The following is an 18961-nucleotide window of genomic DNA, read 5'->3' on the forward strand; positions in this document are numbered from 1 at the left end:
CTTAATTGCAGCTGTGTAACTGGTGAAATGCCTTTATCCCAAATCATGAGTGTGCTGCGTCAAACCTGTTCTCCATCCCCATCCTAAGCGGATTTCCAATCGTTGCTGTCATCGATGAGAAGCATAATAGACATTTTTACCCATTATTTTTGTTGTTTCTTTTTGATGACCCATTTATTATTCAGCTGTTTGAAAGGGTAAATAATAGCAGGACGAGGGGAAAGGCTTTAAGGAGGGAAGATTGAGGTTGGATGTCAGGGGGAAGCTCTTTACCATGAGAGTGGTGAGGTGCTGGAACAGCTGCCCAGAGAGGCTGTGATGCCCCGTCCATCCCTGGAGGTGTTCAAGGCCAGGTTGGATGGGGCCCTGGGCAGCCTGGGCTGCTGTGAAATGTGGAGGTTGGTGGTTCTGCCTGTGGTGGGGGATTGGAGCTTCATGATCCTTGAGGTCCCTTCCAACCCAACCACTCTGTGATTCTGTGATTATCCCTCTATTATAATGTATATATTCACAGTTCTCATTAATCCAGAATGGTGAAACAAAGCATTATTTTCCATTCCTCATTGCCATTTCATAACCATCCGTGTGTATCTTTGTTTTTAGCTTAAGCAGCAGTAAGGCTGAGTTGGGCTTTATTTGACATCAGCTGATTTCATCACAGAAGGTGCTGTAGATCATCGCCCTGAAAGACTTCAACAAAATGGTAATGAGAAAAAGAAAGGCTGCTGCTGTGCTGCTGCTCTTTTGTTTCTTTGTCTTCACACACCACCCCTGCTTCTTGACAGATCTCCTCTTTCCTTCTCTGTTGGCTTTAATCTGCTGTATTCCAAACGTGGGGCATCCAGGAATTCCCCTGGAAAAAATGTCTGGTTTGAGCTGGAGCGAAACCCCGCGCTCCTCCCAGAACTAACTCGGGTTTTAATAAGATCCTGTACAAAGGAATTGACTTCTAGGAGCTGCACTGAATGCATATGAAGACATGCATGTGAGGATTGTATTGGCCTTGTCCATGTGTGTCGGATTCTGGTAGCAGGTGTTCTCATTCTTAGCCTTTCTCTTGCATGAAATGCCTTGCTCTGCTCTCCGTAGCTCTTCCTTCCAGTCTCACTAATGGCAGTTGCCCTCTTCTAACAAAAAGTGCTTACCCATATAATGAGTATATATATCTTTAGATGTGTCCATTTAAATTAATAATTAACAGAGCAGATGCCTATGATATGCATCTGCTTATGTCTAACCATTTTTTGATGCGACCTAGCCTGTGTGCACAAGTTTTTGTTCCTTTTGTCCAACAGGATGTTTGTAGATGAGTGGGTAAGAGTTGATTTACACTTGAAAGTAGACAATTTCTTCTGAACACTTCTCCTTTTAGTAGTTAGCAATAGCATTTTACCTGCACAGCACAGTGCATTTAAACTGTGGAAGGACCCCATATAGCCATACATATCCATAGGTACATATTATAGAATGATAGAATCACAGAATGGCCTGGGTTGCAAAGGCCCACAGTGCTCATCCAGTTCCAACCCCTGCTGTGTGCAGGTCACCAACCAGCAGCCCAGGCTGCCCAGAGCCACATCCAGCCTGGCCTTGAATGCCTGCAGGGATGGGGCATCCACAGCCTCCTTGGGCAACCTGTGCCAGTGCCTCACCACCCTCTGGGGGAAAAACCTCCTCCTAATATCCAACCTAAACCTCCCCTGTCTCAGTTTAAGACCATTCCCCTTTGATGCATGCCTTGTATCTTGGGATCCTGCTCATGTGGGTGTATATACCCAAAGTGCCACTAAGCAGACATCATGGGCAACTTGTTTCGACGCAAACACATCTCTTCTTGGTCCTGTTCCATTCAAAAACTGTGCATCTACACATGAATCCAAACCTTTAGCAAACATTGTTAGGATGCTGAGAATTCCCCTGGTTTACTTCATCAGGACATAAATAAAATATAATATATATTTATATATAATATAATAAATAAAACTCTTCCCTCTTAATAGATGGGAACATGGGAGTGCACCCAGTGAGGAAAATTCCTGGTGTGGGTTTAAAACATTATTTTAATTCTAATTTCACTGTGTAAGATTGAATCTTTTGATGGTGGATTAGTTCACACTTGAGCATTGTTATTTATTTTTTCCTTTCTTTCTTTTTTGTGTTTTTTTTTAGGTCTGAAAGGTTTTTATGGGTTGTGAGATGTTCCAGTGCCTGGATCAATGGTTTTTGTTTCCTGTCGGGAAGGAGTCTGTTGGGTTTTTTTTTGTTTCTTTGCTTGTGTTATGTCAACTTAATTGTAAGCCAGCGTGGCAGCCCCAGGGGAAGTGGACTTATATGCACAAACAGGTACAACACTGCGTGTGCATGGAGCAAATGGAACCATCCCAGGGCAGAGGAGGTCCCCGAGGTGCTGCCAAGCTGTTCAGCCATCACTGATACCAGAACGGTGATGCCCACGTGGTCCAAATGCCTCTTCTTTCTGCACGGGCAGAAACAGGAATGCAGGAGATAGGCTTCATGTGCAGAGCTGTGTCAGCTTATGCTCACACTGGTGTGGGGTTTAGCAAGGTTTGTGCTCTGATGTGAGTAAAACAGAGGGAAATCTGTCTCTTGTTATCAGAGGGCAGCCTGAGCTGGGGAGGGTCAGCCAGCCCACAGCAAGGCTTGGGACCACAAGATCTTTGAGATCCCTTCCAACCCAAACCGTTCTGTTATTGGATGGTTTTAAATTACACATGTGCACGTCATGTCTGTATGAAACCATCCTGGGACTTGTGGATTGAGATGTGCTGTGATTTGGATGATGACATCCTGACAGTGACCAAGTAGGTGTACCTGCATCATGATGTTTTTGCTTTGACCTGCTGTCCCCAGACACAGATTGCCCTCATAAAGGCCCATTAAAAATCACTTTGCTCTCTGGGATGCTGAACTTGCTGTGTTTTCAGTTAGCCGTGCTGAACCTTGAAAAAGAGAGTGTGTGAGCTTCCAGCAGGATATCTGGAGTTCAGAAATCTCTGCAGAAGATTAAGCAAGTTAGAGAGAGAGAAATTAGCCCTGATCCCTTTCTGCCAGCATAGGATTATCCTGCAGCACACAGGTTTTGAAGTTTATGTCTAATCCAGTTTTACACGTCCCAGGGGACTGTGCTCCTTACGGCTTCTGCAGAGCAGTTGTGTGGTGGAGCCTCTGCTTTAGAGGTACTTGAGATTCAATTTGCATTTCCATTACTGCATCCCATTTCATCCTGTGCCGTATACTTAATGTCTCTGCTTTGTAGGGTATGGCTTTTGAAGACATATGGATCGTTACCGTGCTTGTGCTGCTTTATATGCTTACTGCACACATAGCTGGGTGATCTGAACCCCATTCTTACACATAACTTGTGTTTAGGGCTGTTGAGCATATCTGTGTATAAGGGGGGTTGTGGCAGTCAGTGTGGATCGTAGTGCATCAACACAAGTGGCGTGAAACAAGGTGAGATGAGCCAAATGTGCAGCAGTATTGCTAGTCAAGGCAAAAAGGAGCAAATGCTGCTGCTTTCCAGCAAGGTGCAAGGCTTAAATGGTCAGTCTGGGAGTTTTTCATGCAGCGTGGTATGAGTTTGTAAAACCATAATTGTTCTTTTCTAATAAATGTGTACTTCCAGGCTGAAAAACAACTTGTCTGTGATCTTTGAAGTGCCTTTCTGCAAGCATTGTTCCTTGCACACACGGGGCAGTAGCAGAGCAGCAGAGCATTGAAGCACGTGGTCTATCTCAAGTATGCAGGCAGTGCATTTAAAAGAAGACAGCATGTTTTATTTGACTGGCCAAAACTTGTTTAGAGCCATGCTAGATCAGCACCCAGCTCCATCCCAAGCACATTTCAGGAGCTGTTTCTAGGACTAGAAAGTGTTGGGTAAGTCAGGAATGCAAGCCTAACACCCCAAAGTGCTTTTTATAGGTTGAAAGTTTAAATTCCAAGTTTTTGCAAGTATCCATAGTGCAGTGGTGAGCTGGAGAGATCCCAGAATTGGACCTGATCCTGCCCTGTGCCTTCAGTCTCAATTCACATCCTGCAGTATTATTTCATTCTTCTCAGTGCAGATGGCAATGAAAGATAAAAACCAAACAAACAAAAATGTGAAATAAAAGACCTGCAGCATTTCTAGAAGGAAGAGAGAGCAAGCAGAAGATGGCAAAAGATGAACACAGTGGCTGATCATAATACTGTGCATGGAGATGGCTTTTTTCATATTACAGTAAATTATGTGTGCACTTGAAAACTATGTGCAATCTGAGCAATTTTTAGCAGTGTTAAGGATGTATTGCTGCAACCTGAGCAGCAGAGGATATTTCTGCTTTTCCAGCAGAGCTGCTTGGGCACCCCATGCTCCTGCCATTTTCTTCATAGGCAATAGTTGTGGGGAAGAACCCAAATCCACAGCGATGGCATTTTATGAGCCATCCTCTCCTGGAGTTGTTCCTTGCAGAGGGGAGGTTCAGGCTGGACATTAAGTAGTATTGATTTGGTGAAAGAACAGTGCTGCAGTGGCACAGCTGCCCAGGGAGGTGGTGGGATCACCCAGAGGTGTTCCAGAGCCATGGGGATGTGGCACTGAGGGACGTGGGCAGTGGGCATGGTGGGCATGGTGGGGTTGGACTGGGTGATCTTAGAGGTCTTTTCTGACCTGATTGATTCTTCCTTAATCATGAGAACCAGCATGCTTTCTAGGATTCCATGATTTAGAGAATTTGCATCACCCATACAAAAGAAGTGGGGTTGGAAGTCTCCTCTTCTGTCCCCATCCCACCACACGGCTCCTGCCACCATGGGGACACGTTCTAGAAAACAAGCTAAGATGTTCTCAAGGAAATCAGTGCTGGGAAGTTGTAGGGCTGTCAATGAATTCTCTCTTCCCCCTTGGGAATGAGGTTTCTGGAGGACAGTGGCAGATGCTGTTTAGCAGGACACTGTGAGCACACCCCACTAAGTGGCTGGGCTATCTGTGTTACTTTTATTCCTCCTGGCTGTAGTTATCCTGATTCGAGGCCCAGGATTAATCCATGCTGAACATCCAGGCTGGATGTGGGCAGCCTGGTCTGGTGCTTGGCAACCCTGCACATAGCAGGGGCTTGAAACTAGATGTGGCCCTTTTCAACCCAGGCCATTCTATGATTTCATGAACATGCTTGATTTCTTTCCTCATTTTCTATGACAGAGTCATCGTATGCAGAGCAGGGTGCACCAGCACTCCTTGTGAGCAGTTTTAACTGTTAGTCCTCCTGTGCCAAGGATGTGAGGTCTGTGCTCAACCTCAACTGTGTATGATTGTGTGATGTCAGAGGCACTTCAGCACAGGCTGCACAGATGGGCAGTGGTGCCCCGTCCCTGCAGACAGCCAAGGTCAGGATGGATGGGGATCTGAGCACTGATGGAGCTGTGGGTGTCCCTGTCCAGTGCAGGGAGTGGGACAGATGGCCTTCAAGGGTCCCTTCCAACTCAAACCATTCTATGGTGAGAGAATAAATGCTGGTCATTGCACAAGGGCAGGCATTGTGAAAGGCTGGGTGCTGGTTCTGAGCTGCTGGTGGGACGTCAGCTCAGAGCATCATCATCCTCATGGCTAAGCTGTCTCTGGGTACTCTCTTCTCTCTGAAACCATTGATTTGCAGCATGCCCAAACCAAATTTAAGCATGGAGCCACATAGATCTGAATTTAGCTGTGCTGGCTGGTTTCCCTGGGAGGAGGGATCAAGGGGATGAATTTGATTGCCTCAGAAAATTAGTGTTGATTTCAGTGAAGAATATTTTATTACAGTGTTTGCATTGGCATTCCCTTCATAGGATAATGGCTAAGAGTTTCCAGTGTTTCCTGTGCTTGTGTGTATTTAATGATTTAATCTATTCCTTCTGAATGCTGGTTTGGAAGAAAGAAAAAAAAGCAACAATAAACAAGGCTGGCTGCCTACTATTAATATCCCTCCATAAAATAAAATCACTAATCCCAAAGGTGGAGTTGCAAATGAAAAGGAAAAAAAAAACAACAAACAGTCTTGGAAAGTATTAAAAGTAAATTACAGGTTCTAAAATAGACACCATCCATATTGTTTTCTTCAGCTATGGGTGCCAGAGAGGCTGCAGTGCTTTGGAAAGTTGGGATGCTGTTATCTCCATCCCTGAGCATGGGTTTGGAAACTTGGGATTATTCTCATGCATTGGAAGTTGAATTAGAATCATAGAATCATAGAATCATAGAATGGGCTGGGTCAAAAAGGACCACAATAATCATCTAGTTCCAACTCCCTGCTATGTGCAGGGCCACAACCAGCAGACCAGGCTGCCCAGAGCCACATCCAGCCTGGCCTTGAATGCCTGCAGGGCTGTTTCAACCTTCTTGTGTTTATGGCTTAGAGACTGAAGATTTCCCTCTTCTCCCTCCTCCAGCATCACTTCAGGGCTGAGACAGAGCATGGGAAGTTTTGTAGCAGCAGGAAATATCTTCAGATGGGTGAGACTTAATGAAAAAGGCTGCTGTGGTGCTGAGGGTGGCTCGTAAATCAGCACTCTACCTGTTAAACCAGGCTGGCACCAGGGGAGCGAGTGTAATCACATCATGGTATTCAGGCATGCAAGTATGGCCAGTTAAAACAGGAATGATATGCTGGAGCAAACGTGACCAAGGTTGGGCTTTGTGGGGATCAGGGCATGCATCCAGGTCTGCTTGCAGAGCTTCTGGTCAAGGATGTGCCTCCTTCTGCCGATGTCCAATAGGACTGGGAAGAGAAATAGAGTGGTCAGAGCGAAGGGGCTAAGCATCACTTGAAGGTTCTTGTGTGTTCTGTGTCAGGCCCCAACCCGTGATTTATGATGTTGCTAAGCCAGCAGGGAATCCTATCTGTGCTTTCCAGCATTGTTTCCAGACTGCAGAGGCTTTGTTCCTTCTGAGCACCTCCCCTCCAGGAGAAGCAGGGTGGTTGAGGAGCACACGTGGGGGAATCCGGATGGCAGATTGCTGTCATAGAAGGGCTCTTTCATGGCATTATATTTACCAAAGCTGCTTGGAGGAGGTTATTTAAACAGCAGAGATTTGAACCATGCTCTTGACATAATTTTTCTCCATCCGCAGCTGAAATACCGGCCTCTTCTGCGGTATTTAGAGAATCTGCTGATCTCTGCTCTGAACTGAATGGCTCTCAGGGTTAGCTGCATGCTTTTAAGGTGCAGTTGTTCACAATCTCCAGTGTCATTTCGGGCTGCCTAGCCTGATTTCTCCAGCAGTCTCTAGAGCGGGCACTGTTAGAGAAGCACTGCCTTTATAGCAGCTCACGTGGGTTTTGGGATTCACTCTGTGTGAAATGGGGAAACAAAGAGCAGGGCAGGGATGCTGAGATTGTGGTGCTGAGGTTGAGGCTACTCCCCCATTGATTCTGCTGTAAGACATTTATTTTCCTTCTATTCTCTTGAGCTGGGCTCAAGGGGAATGAAAATCCAAACTGCCATAAAGCAGTGCCTTCCTTTACTGACCAAACACTCCTGTGGTGCTGTTTCCATCTGACGGAGCTCAAGAGGTGATGGTCACTGCACAGCTGCCTTAGTGCACTCATCAGGAGTGCAGGTCCCTGCTGCTGGATCTGTGCTTGTCCCTATTGCTGGCTGTGACAGGTCAGGATGAGCCCACGATCACAGTCCTCTTGAGTTAACCAGGGTAACCTGAGGGTTTGTGTGTTGTGGAACCTGGAGGCAGATCCTGTGGGCTTGAACACTGCTGGCAGCTGAGGTGGAGTGTAAATGCTTTTGGGAGGCATTGCAAAATCATAGAATCATAGAATCACCAAGGTTGGAAAAGACCTAAAAGCTCATCCAGTCCAACCGTTCACCTATTCCCAATAGCTCCCACTAAACCATGTCCCTCAACACAACATCCAGCCTTTCCTTGAACACCCCCAGGGTCGGTGACTCCACCACCTCCCTGGGCATCCATTGCAGTGCCTGACCACCCTTTCTGAAAAGTAATACTTCCTAATGGTTTTATGGAGGTGAATTTTCCCTTGTTGACACCCCAGAGTGGCACTGATGGGCTGCTTTCCCCAACATCTTCTGCGTACATCAGCCCTGCCAGCAAAAGCAGTTTGAAAACACCTTTGCATTGGACTAAAGAGATTCTTTGTATGAATAAGCACTTGAGTTAACAGCACCAAGAGCTCGAGGTAAGTTTACAACACAAACTTACACTTCAGAAGGATGGCGGTGTGCCTTTTGCAGCCAGACGAGTCTACTCCTGCCTAATCCTTAGTGGTGTGGAGCAATTGCTTTCCAGAGACAAGTAGGTTTCGTGGCTGGAACAGCAAGGAAGCATTATGGCTATTCTGTGAACCTCTTTCAAAGTGAGTTGTGAATCCTTTTGATGTGTGAGCAGTCCCACCGTGTGATGCCACGGCCACAAAAATACGCGTTTTCTTTTTAAGAGGAAAAACTCAAACCTGGGGAGAAATTCCCAGGAGGGAAGTTTAACAGCTTCAAAGTGTTTCTGCAGCACTTTTTCTTGGTGTGTGGGCAGGAAGATTTCTTTCCCCTCAAAAACAAGCAAGCCCTTCTCTGTAGAGTCCCTCTGGGCTTCAAGGTAGACTTCAGACTTGGGGAACCTTCCCACCTGGGGTGCCTTCAGAACTGAGAAACCTGGAGAGATTTCAGAACTGAGATGCCTCCAGAGCTGGGGTGTCTTTGGATGGTGCTGTGAAGTCAGCAGTGCTCTGACCCTGTTTGACAGAGAAGTATCTACTTGCTTCATATTGCTTCCTTAGTTGTGGTGGTGGCTGGGGTCTTGGTGTCCAGGGACCCCAAATGTGCCACATTCATAGTGTTGGGTGTGCCCAAGAGCCACAAAGGGTGTAAGGCAGTTTGGGAGCTGCTTGGCTTCCCTTTAAGCATGCCTTGCTTGGGGAAACTCAGATTCCTTCATTGGATGTTGGGTTATGTTAAGTCCTGGCAGTCTCCAGCTGAATTTACAAGACTGTGCCCCTATGAGAGCTTGCAGTGGAATGGGAGGAATGGGCAGATGAGGTGACTTCAGACTTCAGCAGCCTGGTGCATCTTGGCTGAGAGATTTTTGTCAGCATAGCCCAAGAGAACACACACTCCATAGTGTGTTTTCATTCCCACTTTTGCTGAGCCTGTTTGCTTTGGTTGCACGAACAACAGCTGTGCTCGATTGTTTGTTCCCATTTTCTTCTTAGGTCAAAATGTCAGTTTTCATCAAGAAAACACCATCACCAGCACCTTTGTGAGCAGGGCATCGTGTGTGCCTTGCCGCAATCCCAAGTGAGGTGCTTCTGTGGCAGAGGGTGGGCAGGTGGATGGATCAACTGGGAAACCTGTATAGAATCACAGAATGGCCTGGGTTGCAAAGGCCCACAACGCTCATCCAGTTCCAACCCCCTGCTGTGTGCAGGTCACCAACCAGCAGCCCAGGCTGCCCAGAGCCACATCCAGCCTGGCCTTGAATGCCTCGAGGGATGGGGCATCCACAGCCTCCTTGGGCAACCTGTGCCAGTGCCTCACCACGCTGTAGATTGGACAGAGGGGGCTGTAAGTAAATTTAGGGGTCAAATAAAGATAGAAGGGGGATTGAAGATCTTCTCCAGCCATGCTGGGGCTATGTTCCTTTGCACCAACACCTACACATAGGATTCTGCTCCAGGGAAGGGACTCCCTGGCTGCATTTGGGTGTCTCTATCAGCCTGCAGAGGGGACTCAGAGGTGGGCATCTGGGATTAGATGAGCATCAGCCCCTTCGTGGGCATTGCATCTGCTTGCAGTGGGGAAGCCTTGTCCACAAAGCATCTCCCATATAGAATTTAAGCAGCTCCTCTGTCTTTTCTTTTGGAGCAGTGTGCAGAGAGGATGAATCTGATGTGGGTGTTTGTGCTGTGAGGTAGTGCTCAGTGCCAGCACCTCTCACATCCCCTCTCTTGCAATGATTTCACTCTCGAAGCAGCTCTGACCAGAAGGGATTTCACCCATTTCCCTCCTTCCTTGAGGCAAAACCCCCATAAAACAAATGATCTGGCAGCTGCTCCCACTGCCAAGGTCCGGCACGCTCCTTCATGGGATTTGATACAAAATAAGGGTTACCCCATAAGAGCTACACACAACATTTATCCATGCATGGAGCAGACTCACAGCGAGGGTGGGATGGGAAGCAAGCAAGCCCTGAGTGGGAGTTTGTTTTTCTACCAATTCTGCATTCAGAAAGCACTGTGAGCACATAGAATGCTGAGTGACAGCACGGCCTCCGCTTTCATTCTGCACCAGGAATTGTTTCCACTAAAAATGGGCTGGTTTGCATCTTTTTAAATGATTTTTTTTAATATTAATTCTCTCTTTAACAGTGTTATGAAGCCTGGGTACGGTTTGTGATTATTGACATTTGCATGCAGAAAGCCAAGCCAGGCACTGTGCTTTCCTATGCTGGAGGATAAATACTGCATTTTGGATAAATACTTCACTGGAGCCTGAGATCTAACTGGAGAAGGCCTCAGTGATCCTTATGGGTCCCTTCCAACTTGAGATATTCCATGATTTTAAGTTGATCTGCCCAGTGAATCACTGTGGTTTTGGGAACAAGGTCTGTTGCTGTAGATATTTGTGCTCTGGCACAGTGTGGTGGACTGGATTACTAAGCCCCATTTCCAGTTTGTAGATGCAGGGTCACATAAAATGGGATGTCATATGCTTCCCAAGCGGCTTCATCCCCCTTCAGTGCTGCCTCTTTCTGGCCTGGGTTTGGGGCAGGTGTCCACAGACCTTTTCAGTGCTGGAAGTATTCGTGTCTAGCTAGATGCATCCTACAAGAGCAAGAAAAGCAAGGACAAGCCTTCCTTATGGGACATATAGTGGTGTAAAGCTTTACCTCATGAGCTTCTTGGTGAGGCTGACTGGTTCCAGCATCTCCTAGAAGAAGGTCCTCTTGGAAGATGTGGGAGCACGCTGCTGTGATCTGGGCACCTGAGCATGAATGTGACCATTTGGGCAGCCAGCTGTCTTCAAACGTGGATGCCTGAATAGCTTTGAGGACCCGAGCTGAAATTCATATCATGTAGGTGATGGATAAAGCACAGAGAGCACCTTGTACAATGTGTTTTGGCTGTTGGCCTGTACGGTGATGGCATCCCCAACAGCAGCAGAGCTACCTCCATGTACTTTTCCCTACCCCTACTCACTGAAGTCTTTTGCTTCCATATTCCATATTCCATCCTTGTTCAGTGCTCATTGCGTTGGTCTTAAACCTTCATCCTCACTTAAAATAAACCACTTCCCATTGTAGGATGCGTTATCCTTTTCTTTGCTACTGTATTTGGAATAGATGCACTCTCTGGAGCTTTACTCCTCACTGTTACTTCCTTGTGTTCTCACAAGTATTTGTGAAAACCTCCCATTTGCTGATCCTGGCTGTGTTTTGGGCCTCTGGTTCCCTGCAGCCATTCTCCATTTCCATTCACAGAGGCTGCGTAGTCACCAAGCATGGGACAGAGATTGGGCAACAGCTTCACAGAACTGTTGCATCACAGAATGTCTTGGGTTGGAAAGGACCTCAAAGATCATCTAATTCCAGCCCCCTGCTGTGGGCTGGGTGCCCCCCACCAGGTCAGGCTGCCCTGGGCCCATCTATGGCCTTGAATACCTCCAGAGATGGGGCACCCACAGCTTCTCTGGAAGGTTCCTTGCAGCCTAAGGGAACTTGTAATCCTGCAATACTTAAAAAACCTGCAATCTTGAATTGCATCAAGTGCACTTTTGGAAGGTGTTGCCTCTGCTGGTGAGCATACCTGTGCACATGTTTATCAGAGGGAGGGCAGCTTCCAGAGAGCTGCTCAGCCCATCTCGAGGGCACTTCCAGCCACCATGTCTCCTGCTCTCCTGTCCTCCTTCACGTTTGTCTCAAACTGCAAAGGGCAATGTCCCCAGGCTCCAATGGCCTGTGGTTGTCCCCTGACCTACAGGGCATTTGAAAGTAGATCTCCAAAAGCTCTTGAAGTGCTAATTTTGTTCAGACTGCTGTGTTTCTTCGGTGAGCCTTCACATCACACAGGCTTGGGAAGAAAAGCAAGGACAACCAGAAGGTGGAGTGGCTCAAAAGCCTCTTTTGTTTGTTTCTTTTGCCCTTGGAAGGAGAGGTGAAGGCGTGAGAAAGCTCCTTGTGGCATTGGCACATGAAGTTAGGAAATTAATTGCATAACTCACCTTGCCATGCTCCCAAATCCCACCTCCTGTATCACTGTATCCTAGCAAGGACCTGCCATTCCGGAGCATCATTCAGAAATTTTCTAGCTGTCACGGTGTTTTCTGTTGGTGTACTGCAGGAGATGTTCAGGAAACATTTAGATGTTGTACTGAGGGACGTGGTTTAGTGGGAAATGTTGCTGACAGGGGAATGGTTGGACTGGATGATCTTGGAGGTCTTCTCCAACCTTGGTGATTCTGTTCTGTGGTTCTACTTGCTGCCCGGCAGAGGATGAATTGCAGTGACTTGAAAAATAAGGAGATTGACACTAGAAGTTTTAGGGCAAATCCTGAGGACAGGTCATTGAGGAAGGGATTATCTCATTAGCTTAACCAGAGAGAAGACTTTAATAAGACATTGCATTTTGTGGCTGCTGATAGCAATGGGGATGCAGCCTCAAGTGAAGGGACGCATCACACATTTTAAACCTCCTGTAGAAGAGTTTTGGCTGTGAGGATAATAGTGGCACAAGCAGAACAAAATGCAAGGAGGTACGGTGAGGCAAGTGAACTCCCATGGATAGAATCACAGAATCACAGAATTGTAGGGGTTGGAAGGGACCTGCAGAGATCATCGAGTCCAACCCCCTGCCAAAGCAGGTTCCCTACAGCAGGTTGCACAGGTGGGCATCCAGGCAGGTCTTGAACATCTCCAGAAGCAGAGAGCATCCCATAGCAGAGAGCAAGGAAAGAAAGAGAAGAGGGTGAAGGGGGAGAAAAGGCAGTGGGATTGGAGCAGAACTGAATCCTGGAAATGCTCCAGGCTTTGGAAATCAGTAGGCTTCTGGTTCTGGATGGAACCCTGGTGCAGCTTAACAAAGGCTGGAATACAAAGATATGTTAATACCTTTTCTTTGGGAGTTATTTGCCTCTGCTGTGGGCTAGGGGGCTTTACCCACAAGCTTAAAAATAGGGATAATTAGTGTAATCCCAAAGCAAGGGAGCATGTGCAGATGATAAACCTGTCTTGTCAAACCATATTGCTCACAGGGTGACACGTAAAGAGGGTATTTTTGGAATGCTGACCCCCCTAATTGTCATGCACGATGAAATAACAGAAGGTGATGTGAGCAAGGGCTGGAGGGGACAGAAACTTGTTGCCTTTCATGAGAGGCACTCTGGGGAAGTCCTGTTGGTTCTAAGAAGCACTCTGAGGGTCAGCAACTTTTTAGACAACAGTTCTCAAAGGAAGGAGGTCAGCTTTCTGCCTAACGTAAGGCATCTTAAACTCTCTGCTGGTGCCTTCTCACTATATATGCAGACATGCAGTCCCCTGTGTGGGATCTGGAATTCCCTCTTTGTTTCACAGAGGAAGGCAGCACAGTTTCTGCAGAAAGGTGTACAACTCAGAGGTGCTCCTCCACCCTGGTCTGAAGGAGGACATCAGCAGCATCCTGGCAGCACAGTGGGCTGCTAAAAGCTACTGGGACAGCCCCAAATCCTGTGTTTGAGCCTTTCACCGTGATGGCAGGAATAGTTTTCTTCTTCGTAAATGTCAGTGGGATGAGAAAGGGGAGCAAGGGCTTTGTGATATAGAAACAGGTGCCTGCAAAGAGCCTTCATCAAGGAAGAGGAGTGCTGCAGGATCCTGCTGCTCAGCAGAACCTGGCTTCCACCGAGGTCTTTGGACACCATCCAGGATGTGTTGGAATCCATTGCAGGATCCAGCAGACAGTATATTATCTCCTTACTGGCTACATCTATACTAGCACTGTTATCCTGGGCACAGCACCGTGTTTCACATGGGACATGGACCCACAGTCTCGTGTGCATCTACCTTCTCTATTGTGGATGCCAAGGTCGTTGAATTGCACAGACATGCATCAGAGGCTGTAGCAAGGTCTTTGCCTGTAGTTTGCTCCTGGTGCTGCAACCATCTTTACTCATGGACAGCAGGAAGCGTCAAAAAGTAGAACAGAATTCATGCAGAGAAGAATCCAGATTGGGAGAGGCAGGATTGGTGGTGGCTGCCTAATTCGTCATGTGTTACATCATGCCCCTACCATGTCCTGGAAGGGGCAGCCACAGTTTGGGAACGTGAAAATGGGCACCAAATTGGTCTGTGCCCAGATTATCCTATAGAAGTTCAGCATTGGCCATGACCAGCCATCAGACAGGAGATTTTAAGGCTCTTCTGGGCTGACTCCTCATCATAACTGAGTCTTCATTAGGTCTGGGAGATGCTGCTGAAAAATTAATACTGCACTTACAGGTTTTAGTTAAGGAGTCTGCTGTGGGCAGTGACTGAACGTCCCTGCTGACGGGGCCTGAAAACCTGGAGAGCTAAGTGTTGGTTGCTGTTTATTCCTCTTTAGTTAGCATCTATATTTAATGCTTTATCTCTTTCAATGGCTTTGCAAATGTGAATGAATTAATTGCAAAGTTACTGCAGTGCACGGAACGAGTAGAGCCCTGCTGATAAGTCAGGGTTGGGTGTTCGTGTGACTGTTGAGAGGTCTGTCCCAGTGTTCGTGTTTGCTTTCTTCCTTCAAGCCTGATTGCTGCTTTCAGATGCACTTCGCTGCTGGGGGAAACCCAGGATTCAGCAAAACTCTGTTGTGAAGCATTTTTCTTAGAGAGGAAAAGCAGAACCTCTGTGCTCTAGAAAGGGGAGATACGCTGATGCATGAAATTTCCTGATTTAAAATGAGTTAACTTGTCCTTTTTTCTTTCTCTTTCTCTTTTTTGAAGAGTGATCAGACAGCATTAAGAATATACCTGACTGGGAATGTATCTCTAATTAATTGCATTGCAGCAAATGAGACCATTCCGAAAAATCCTCCGTGCACATTTTAGACCTTAATCAAGTGGTAACCTGTTTGACAGTGCATTGCAGTGAGCTAGGCAATTTCACTCTGTTGGAAGTGACTTATTCCATAGCACTGGTTAATGAATTAGAAGTTGCAGATTGTTCAGTTATCACGGTTGCTGTGAGGTGTGTTTCTCTTTTGCAGATGTGTCTTGCTGGAAGGCAGAAGCACAGGGTGTGAGGCACTGGAAAAGAGTGGTGATGCCCTTGCACTGCTGCCAGAGCTGTGGGTGCCCCATCTCTGAAGTGCCCAAGGCCATGGATGGGCCCTGGGCAGCCTGAGCTGGTGGGGGCACCCAGCCCACGGCTGGGGTTGGGTCTGGATGGGCTTTAAGGTCCCATTCTATGATTGATTCTGTGATTGATTCTATGAGCTCCAGTCTTCTGAGTGTCTTCCTCTGTTGGGTAACTTGTTCTTGCCTACCGTACCCATCCAAAGTCTTCCTGTAATATTGGTGAGACTATGGTAGAGCAGGGAATGAATGCATGGGATAATTATTTTGCTTCCATTGGGTTAGGCTGAACTTATGTCTAGGAACATTCTTCCATCATACAAGAAATAATGGGAGCTGTGCTTCCTTTTATTGCCATAGTAGGCTTCAATTTGCAACCTGTTTCTGCACTGGTCACCAGAGGATGATTTTGTGAGTTAGCCCTGAAGACAAATAGAGATTACCAGGCTGTATCAATTTTGCCTCTCTGAATGGACATTTCTTGCTTTCCCTAGTGACTTTGGTGCCTTACAGCATCTCCTCACGGGCTCCTTGGAGATGTAGGGCTGAGCTCTTCCTGGCTTTGCCCAGAGCTCTTCCTAGCTTTGTACCTCCATACGTTGTCCATACTCACTCCAGGATGGGTTGAAGTCAGCAATGTATAAATTAGCATTGACAGTGTCACCTTCAATATTACTTAATTGCAGGAAGAGTTTCAAAGTCCTCAGTCTCCCCTTGTACTTTCCTTCACTTCTTTAGCATTGCACTCAGTGATCCTTGTAAGTCCCTTCCATCTCAGGATATTCTGTAATTCTGTGTTTCTGTGATGTGGTTTCTCTGCTGCCTTAAAATCGTATGTAACAGCAGGAGTAGGAGGGAGATGCACAGTAGAAGAAATGATCCAAAACAAGAGTAGTCTCAGTGAGAGGAGAAAAAAAAGATGACCTAAATCCCAGTAACTATCAGGGGTGAGGATTAAGTGTTTGGGAAGGGATATTTGCTCATGGTTGGGTGTATTTTGCCAAGATGGGGAAGCATTTCTCCATGCGGACTGTTGGTTATCTCATATCCCATGGCTTTGCTTTTGCCTAGCTGAAAGGCTCTACCAGTTTCCCCTGCAAGCATTTCACACTCGACATACTCACTTTCCCTGATGTTTCTGCATAGCCATAGGTTTAATACACCGCTGGTCCTACTCACTCATGAACCTGCTTATGCATCCACGTGCCTTCCACAAAGATGTAGGTGGGCATGTCTACATCTGCCTCTTTGCCAAGAGAGGAGCCACCAGGCTGCCTAACCTGGGTGTGCTGTTCATGCCCCACGTCCCAGCTGTGACCTCTGAGCCAAGCAGAAACAAATCCCCGGACCCATTCTTCCTCCTGCTTCATCTTGGAATCAATCATAGAACCATTAAGGTTGGAAAGACCATTAAGATCATTTAGACCAACTGCCTTCTTACCCTTTCATCCTGGCAGCAGGAATTCCTCTCCAGCTCTGCCCATTTTGCTGTGTAGGGACCACAGCCCTTTGCTGAGTGTTTCCTGCACTGAGCCTCACGATACTCCTTTCCTGGTCCCTGCTATCCCCCTCCAAGATGCCATTAGCCTCCAGGAGGAGATCACAGAATCACAGAATGGTAGAGTGGCCCAGGTTGAAAAGGACCACAATGATCATCTAGTTTCAACCCCCTGCTACGTGTAGGGTCGCCAACCACCAGACCAGGCTGCCCAGCAGAGATGCCGAAGGCTTCCCAGCCTCCTGGGAGCACTGTGGCACTGGGTCCATCCCCAGCACTGAAATGCACTGACATGGCCTCACAGAGTCCTGAGAGATGCAGTGCTGGAGGGGAGCGTGGCCGGCACGCATCAGCTGTTCCGCAGCCGTGCTTGATCCGGCATCAGGCTGGGCTAATCCCCTGTGCCTTTAAACGTGATGCACATCAAAGCCAAACAGCGTGGAGGAATTCCCCCTTCCCTCTCCCTCCTCCCCGCCCTCCCTTCCTCCTTTTTGGTTTAAAATTTTAGGAACTGGAGAGTGGATTGCAGCTGACACAGATTTGTAGTCGTCTCCATGGTGACAAAGCCGGGCTCCTTGTATGTGGAGCGTGTTCATTGTTAAGTTTCTAATTTCAGCGAGGTCGCTGGATGGCTTTTCTCCTCCTTTTTTTTTCCCTGCAGCTCCCAGATACCCAGGAGAGCCATGAGTGCCGCGGGTGCCCCTGCCTCCCCCTGCTTCCCCCTGCCTCGCCAGCCACGCTCCCTGGCTGCTTCCCTGCCATCCTCGGAGCAAACGCACTGGGAACTGACCTCCAGTTTTTGCAGCCTCGCTGCTTTTCCCCATCTGCCCGTTCTGCTCGGTATTCGGCTCACGTCCGCTCAGCAATTCCCACCACTCCCTGCATCTCCTCGGTGCTTCCTGAAGTCTCCTGTCCGTTCCATGCCGCCTCTCACTGCTGCCAGTGGGATGCTGTGCAAAGGTGCAACAGGCTCTGCTGGTTGCTCACACCACAAAGAACCCCCTTATACACCTGGCCTGGCAAATTCTGGCCAAGGCATGCAGCACAGCACACATCATGCATTGGGCAGAAGTGAGGTGCACTCTGGTTTCATGGGCTTTGTAGCAGCACTGGTGTTTCACAAGTTTTTGACCATTCAGTTTGACCTTCCTTGCGCATCTTGAGTGAACAGCAGCCTGCATGCAGACTTCTGAAAAGCTATGTTTTAAGTTAGGTGGAATTGGATGTTCCTGAATTGCCCCCTCAAGTCGTACTCTGAAGGGTGGCAGGGAGAGAGGTGCTTTCTTTTCTGCTGTTGTTGGGCTCTGAAGGAGTTGAACTCAGCGACTCTTAGAGGCTCCTTCCAGCTCATAGAATCATAGAATCCCAAGGTTGGAAAGGACCAACAAGGTCATCTAGTCCAGCCAACCTCCTATCACTGTTACTACCCACCAAGCTACTAAACCATGTCTCGTAGCTCAAGATATTCTATAACTTCATGATTCTATGAAATGCTGCATCTCCAAGGGTAGTTAAAAGCAGGCAGGATGGTTGTGCAAGGCTTTGCTGGATGGGTGGAGGCAACCTGCTGCAGTTTCTCTGTGTTTTGTACTGGGAATGGTCACTGCCTGGGAATTCTCTGGGTCAATGGGAGTTTCAAACAAAACCATGCCACAAACTTCAGTAACTCTTGGTGATGTGGATCACTGGTTTCCCAAAAGTGAAGCTTGTACCTTGGCTCATGTTTAGTTTGCAGTAGGGGTGCTTATGTGGTCAAGAGGAACTTGGGATAGAAGGTGGCTGAGTGGCACGTTGGCATGCTGGCCATGATTTGCCCAATGTGTCCCTGCTGCATCTGTCATAGGATCATAGAATCAAAGAATCATAGAATGGCTTGGGTTGAAAGGGACCTGTAAGATCATCTAGTTCCACAAACAGGGTTGCCAACCATTAGACCAGGTTTCCCAGAGCCCCATCTAGCCTGGCCTTGGACACCTCTAGGTCATTTGTGATCAGGGAGCAGATGTGTCAACCTGTGCTCTTTAGTGGCTCAAGTCAGGGTGTTCTTGTAGCATTGATTTGAGGCATCCTGTTGTAGCTCCAGAAAAAAACTCAAAACAAACTGGTCATTTGATATGGAAGAGGTGATGAGCCTTCCTCTGAACACTGCCTTCTTCATCA

At 47.4% G+C, this 18961-nt stretch overlaps 2 protein-coding genes across 4 annotated transcripts in view; one reads left to right on the top strand and one right to left on the bottom strand.

Moving 5' to 3' along the window:
- The window catches only part of LOC125689819 (uncharacterized), a 259018-nt gene that overhangs the window by 79759 nt on the left and 160298 nt on the right, over window positions 1–18961 (bottom strand). The window lies entirely within an intron of this gene.
- XKR6 (XK related 6) overlaps window positions 1–18961 on the top strand; it is a 163755-nt gene that overhangs the window by 45726 nt on the left and 99068 nt on the right. For 2 of the 3 annotated variants that reach the window (XR_007375415.1, XR_007375416.1), the window contains exons 2-3: window positions 604–703; window positions 2170–6226. The exons of the other annotated variant lie outside the window; for it this stretch is intronic. The gene's annotated coding sequence lies outside the window, so the exon portion shown is untranslated. Of the gene's footprint in view, window positions 1–603; window positions 704–2169; window positions 6227–18961 lie in introns of those variants that run through there. 3 annotated transcript variants of the gene reach the window in all.

Source organism: Lagopus muta, chromosome 2 (genome assembly GCF_023343835.1).
Source record: "Lagopus muta isolate bLagMut1 chromosome 2, bLagMut1 primary, whole genome shotgun sequence".
Lineage (NCBI taxonomy): Eukaryota > Metazoa > Chordata > Aves > Galliformes > Phasianidae > Lagopus > Lagopus muta.